The sequence below is a fragment of the Ambystoma mexicanum genome, chromosome 5q (assembly GCF_040938575.1).
Source record: "Ambystoma mexicanum isolate Mex_15411 chromosome 5q, UKY_AmexF1_1, whole genome shotgun sequence".
NCBI classification, from domain to species: domain Eukaryota; kingdom Metazoa; phylum Chordata; class Amphibia; order Caudata; family Ambystomatidae; genus Ambystoma; species Ambystoma mexicanum.
In genome coordinates, this window is record NC_090933.1 from 1,312,599,491 (window position 1) to 1,312,605,829 (window position 6,339).

Genomic DNA, 6,339 nt, shown 5'->3' on the forward strand with positions numbered 1-6,339 from the left:
CCCGATGGCCGTGTAAGATTGGTTGATATGTTCATTCTGCTGTGGTCCCATTGTTTCACATACTATCTGTGCAGTCGCGAACAGACTTGTGAAGGGTCAGTGGAACGTAGTATTCGAGTAACGGTGGGCCCTCATGCATCACTGTACCGAGTTGCAACGACGGGCGGGGCGTCCCATTTGTGGGTGAAGGCAGTTGCCATTTTCACACACAGCCGCACTCGATGGAATAATTAGTGATTTCAAACGGCCACAGGTGCCTTTTCGACGTGATGTTGCAAATGAGGAATTCGAAGGGCGGCGCTTTCGGTTTCCAGCTGGCGAGGAGATGCCCACAGGTCTGACTGCAAATATAACGTTCTCTTATTCTATGTCCTTGAGACAGGGCCCATGGCGAGGGAGCAATGATTGATATGAATAGTTCGGGATGCGCAATAGCTACGTGGGCGATGAGGCAGGCCGTTCCCAAATACATGTTACTTCACAACACTGGAATTACGGGCTGGGGCCCTGTGGATTTAGCAGGCTGCATTACGCACAGACTCAATGGATGTTTCTAATGTTATGTGAGTAATTATTCATGCCTTTTGATCCCCGGATGAGGGAATGATGAATGGATGCATGGGCAGGTGATTTGATACAGGGTTTGCCATGTACAGGGCTTCTTGGGATCTATCCGCCTCCCCTACGCTATGTGATGCAGGGCTGCCATAGTGGGACCATCGTCTATCTGGCCTTGTTGAGCCCTCCCTGTCTCGACGCGCCCTCAGACACTTGTGTCCATGCACGTTAACATTCCCATCTGATGGATTCTGTTTTGACAGACGCATGCACAGGTACACTCGTTTGTGATGGTGTTTGCACCTCGATATAGATGGTCATGAGTCGCAAGTGGTTTTGGGGTGGTGATGATCCTTTTGAGTGGGCTAGCATGCATATGGCTGTGGATTTCGTGTGATCATTGAAGTGAGTTGATCGAATGTAGTTCTGATGGCCATTCTGTTCTTGTTCTTTTCTTTTGGTTGACAGGTATCTCCTCCCCTTTTGCCACTGCCATCTGTATGCCACTCCTGCAGATGGGTTTTACTCCGGACACCTGCTGCTTCGTGTTAATCAGTGGAGCAGCATTACGATCTTATGGGACGATCGCCAATGGGCCACATGCCCTTACGCAGTACTGGTGGCTCGGAGCAACATTTCGGCCTTTCAGCTGGACTAGTGCCTCCCCATTGGGTCGGCCCTGCGGTTCTGTGCGCTTCCATGTTGCCTTTTCGTACGTGAATGTGGCTCTGTGTACCATGGGGGAACAGGGCGACACACAGGTAGTGGCTGGTCATTTCTTGCGGATGCAGCACACAATGGTGATTAGTGTTTTGGAGTTCATGGCCTGATGGCTGTGTGGGCTTGGTGACTTTGATGTGCATTAAATTTCTATTCTGATTTGGCCCGTGTAGCGTTTTTCTTTGCAAGTGATGTGGCATATGCCTATTTGGGGGGCGATGTATTGTGAGGAGATCTGCATTGGGTTCCTGCTTCGGGGTTTAGTTGCGTGGTACTGTGCTGGGCGCGTTTGCCTACGAAGCCCAGTGAGGTCAGGGATGGGGGCTGGCAATATGACTGTTTGAATGTTGTCATGCTCAGGGGCGGGGGATTGGGTTTTGTGTAACAGATGCCGGTCAGCCAGGTGGACTGGTGGAATGATGTGATTTTCGGAATATTGCTGGTCACAGGTGCCTGTGTTTGCGTGCGTTTCTTGGTGGGGGACTGTGGTCATGTCCATTGGGATGGCTTCTGTATTCGTGCCATCTGTGCCCTGCAGTTCCCATTGGCCCCTCTTGTGTTTCTTTTGTTCGTTGCCATGCAGGGGTGACTTGTACATTTCAATGGTTGCATTGTGACTTCATTGCACCTACGGGGGGTTGTACTTTGTGGGCAGGGAGCGGTGTACAGGCACTCAGTGGGGCCGTTTACGGTTGATTCGCGATGCCGTACTTCTCGCCATGGCGGATTGGTACATTACGCCATGCCTGATGGCGTTAGGTACATGTCCGCTAGGGTCGGAATTGGCGTACCCTTGCGCCATGGTGGTCTTTGCGGTTTGGCATGGCGCGCGCGCGCGTGCTTGGTGCAGTTAGCGTTGGCGTTCACTACGGTGTCGCTAATGGCTTCGTACTTTCCGGTGACGGGTCATAGTCGCACCGAGCGCTATTCGATGGCGGAATTGCATTTCCGCCATCGTTTTCCCCTTTCCGCCAGGGTCGTAATGAGGGCCATTGTCTGCAGCCTTGGGACTGGATATTGATCAAATATTTTGAAATAAAGTCTTCACTCGCACCGCGATGGAGGGGGCCCTTCCAGGAATTACTGGCTACGCAGACTGCAGGCCGAGTGGAAGGGCACAAACACTGGATCCATCCAACACACACAAAAAGATTTCTATTTTCTTTGCCACATGAGAAAGAACTTGATCCTGACGACGAAGGAAATACAGCTGCACTTGATCACAAAGATACCATCGCCAGTTCTCTGCCAGAAGTGCTTCCTAAGCCCGAGAAAGGGCCTGGGAGATGGCAATGAAGATCGAAAGGCCAAAGGTGCCTGAACTTTGTCCGACCGCTGCCTCATCAACATGCATTGCATCACAAACTGGCACTGATCCTGCATCTGGAAATGAGAGTGCATTGTTCATCGATCATACTGTACCTGGAGCTACAAGGTACAATCTACGTTCACAAAATCTGAAGTGATCAACGTTTTGTTTTGCCTTTGTTCCCAACATGGATGAAGTGGGAACAGAGGCCTAGGGAAAAGGAGCGTATGAACTGTATCAAGCTGCATCAAATTGAAAGCTCTGACACACGGTTTCCCGGTGCTACCATTGAAAAGTGAAGGACCGTTGCAACCTAGCACGAACAAGCGGGGGCAACTGGTACCAACACTATCGAATTAATACTCGCTCCTGCCTTTGTGGAGCTCTGTGGAAATTAACATCAGTTTGCTGTCATTTGTTAAGCAGGCTAGCCTGAACTGGCCTGAACGCTTTGCTGCTCACGTGTGCTGCTGTGGAGAACCTTCCCCGACGGACACTGAAAACATTTCCTGAGATAAACATTGCAAGACAATGCCTATATTCATTCCTGCTCACTCCTGCACCAATGCTGTTGATATTATAGAAATAGAGACTAAGCCTGCTCCTAGAAACACTTGGTTCAGAAGGAATAATATGCTAATGATTATGATACCGCTTTGCATTTTGATCAGACTGGTTCCAATATTTTGGTATCCAGAAACTGTGCATCCTTTGAACTCTCTTTTAAATACTACCAATGCTCCTACCGTGAGCAGCCCAGTACATGGTCCTCCACAAGACCCACTAGATCACCCTATGCCAGCATGCTCTCAGTACCCAGGGTAAAAAGGACCAGAGCAGGGGGCTCCAGTTTCCCGTACCTCGCTGCCGTACACTGGAACACCCTCCCTAGCTCCCTGCGCTCTGAACCCTCACTGACCGCCTTTCGGAAAACCCTGAAAACGACCCTGTTCATCTAACAATTACATGGCCTAGCCCTCATAATTGTATTGTATGATGTATTATGTGATATATCTGATCACAGGTCACTGCCTTACTGTAACCCAAGGCACAACCTGCTCACATTGTAACTAAGTCTTCCTGCAAGTAACAGTGCCACAATGCCCCTGGGCTGCCTGCGCGCTATATAAATTTAATAAATAAATAAATAAATACATGTGCTCTCTTATACTCTCCCCTCACAAGAAGTGAAATACAGAAAAGGTTATGACAATAATACATTGCTATTGATTATGAATATGACACATGCTATCTTCAATAGATCCAATTGTTGGGTCTGTTCCCATTTACCCCAGCATGGGGAAAGAGGAATGGGTTGGTATGTACATACTTTGCCACTTAATACCGCCTGTTATGCATCATTAAGAGCATTATTTTATGGAAAGTGGAATGATAGTGTTACTGGTCAGTTCGATGGAAAAACATAAATGAGTTCGAAAGGTTAGTACTGGAACCATTGGGTTGTTCCATATTTACAAGCAGAAGCAAAATAAACACGGTAACAACAAGTCCAGTAGATAGGCTCTCTAGACCTTACAAGTCCCTAATCACTTTCAAAATGGCTTCAATAGGAAACAAAGATGCTGTTCCACCCTCCTATACTATTAATCACAGTCCACGTTCTGTCCCATTTTGCTTACGGAAAAAGGGTTCCTATTCAGTGGGAACGTACAACTATCTAGATCTCGGCCACAACAAGATGATATTGCAGGACAGATTGCAGAGGATATAGCAAAATCATTCATACATTTTGGGGACAAGCAATACATTCATGAAATATAAGGAAACTGTCCAGGGTGTTAGAAAAAACAATACATGGAACAACAGATGTACTCTATAATATGACACTAGAACAGAAAGCAATCAGATTAGTGGCACTTCAGAATAGAATGGTGCTTGATATAATTGTGGCTGATCGTGGAGGGGTATGCAAATTGGTGGGGTCAGCGTGCTGTGTATTCGTAAGTGACTCCTCCCCCACGATATTTGAAGCAATCAAGAAACTGCATGTCCTAAATTCTGAAATTCATGTTCCTACAGGTAGTTGGAATCTGAATATAAATTCATGCTTTTGGGAACTGCTGCGAACATGGGGATGGAAACTAATTGCAATTTTGCTCATGATATTTGGAATCCTCATGCTCTGCTGTTGTTGCATACAATCCTGCCAGTCCTTTGTTTCCAAATTACAAATGAGTGCGTGCATGCGATTAAACCGAAACCTATTTGCATGATAAGTGAAGGTGCACAACACGAAAATGAAGTCATTAAAGAATTTATGGCAATTAATATTTCTGATGACGATTACAGCAGTATGGGGAGTACAGAATTATACACATGGTCCGATGAAGAGGTGATGTATGGATGATGCTCTTGGCTTACGGCCAAAAGGAGGATTTGTTAGACCAGAAACAACCCTATAGTGTGTATAGTATGTTGGCCAGAAACCAATCGCATCATGTGACAAACATCGCAATCCTAGGGCCTCATTACGACCCTGGCGCTAATGGGTTAACGGCGCCATAAAAGGCTGCGGTGCCATTAACCAATTAGCACCTGATTACGAGGTCCCTCTGGTCTACACCAGCCGTTAAAGTAGGGACCCGCAAAGGGACCACCTTGGTGCTAAGTACGGTACCGCAATTTGCGGTACCGTACTTAGAGCCTTCCCCATTCCCATTGAGCCCTATGGGGGCAAAAATGGCAATGGGGAAGGGCCATGGAGGAAGGGGGAATTACCGCCCCGCCAACCTTGTAATGGGGTGGTAATTCCCCCTTTCTCCATGGCGGAGTTGGTAAGTTACCGGCATGGACCATGGTGCTATTAGCACCATGGTTTTCCGCCTGGGTCGTAATGAGGCCCCTAGTATCGTCATTGTAACCAGAGGGCGTCCATTTTGTGAAATGTCGGCCATTTGCTTTTTTCTTTTCTGTCAAAACGCTTTGCAAAATGTATTTTATGCTTTGAACTCACACACGATGCGAGGCCACGGCCTGAATGCTGAAATACTAACACAGGGCCTCATTACGACCCAGGCGGTAAGTTACCGCCTGGGTCGTACCTTTACCACCATGGCGTAAACTACGTTTACGCCATGGTGGTTGGCGGACTTACCGCCCCATTCCGAGGTTGGCGGGGCGGTAAGTCCCCAATCCCCATTTACCCTTCCCCATTCCCATTTTTGCCCCATAGGGCATAATGGGAGTGGGGAAGGCGTTAATTACGCCACCGTAAATTACGGTGGCGTAATTAACAACAAGGTCCCTTAGCACCATGGATTTTAACACCTGCTAAAAGCAGGTGTTAAATCCTCCATGGCGCTAAGGGACCTCGGAATCAGGCGGTAAGGGTCGGCGCTGTTTACGCCGCCGTAAACCCCTTACCGCCTGGGTCCTAATGAGGCCCACAGACAGGAATGTCAAACTATGCACAAATACATTGTTTTTCTCTCTCACTTAGTCCTTGAAGCTGAGCAGAAGCCTCATCTAATCAGTAGTCCAGGTGCCGGCCTGTCTTGGAAACACTAGTAAAAGGCAGTTAAACCATGAATTATATTCTTCTAGTGGTGCTGTCACAAGCTTCCTTCTTTCTCTCCTTTTTCTCCTTGCTTGTGTTCTTCCGGGATGAGGCTTCTTTCTTTTTCACCGACCGTGACTTGTACAAGCCGGAACGCGAGTCCTCAGGTTCCAGCGTGGAAGCCGGCTGCCAAGCCAGTAGTGTTCAATATCCAGGAACAAAGTCAATAAATCCA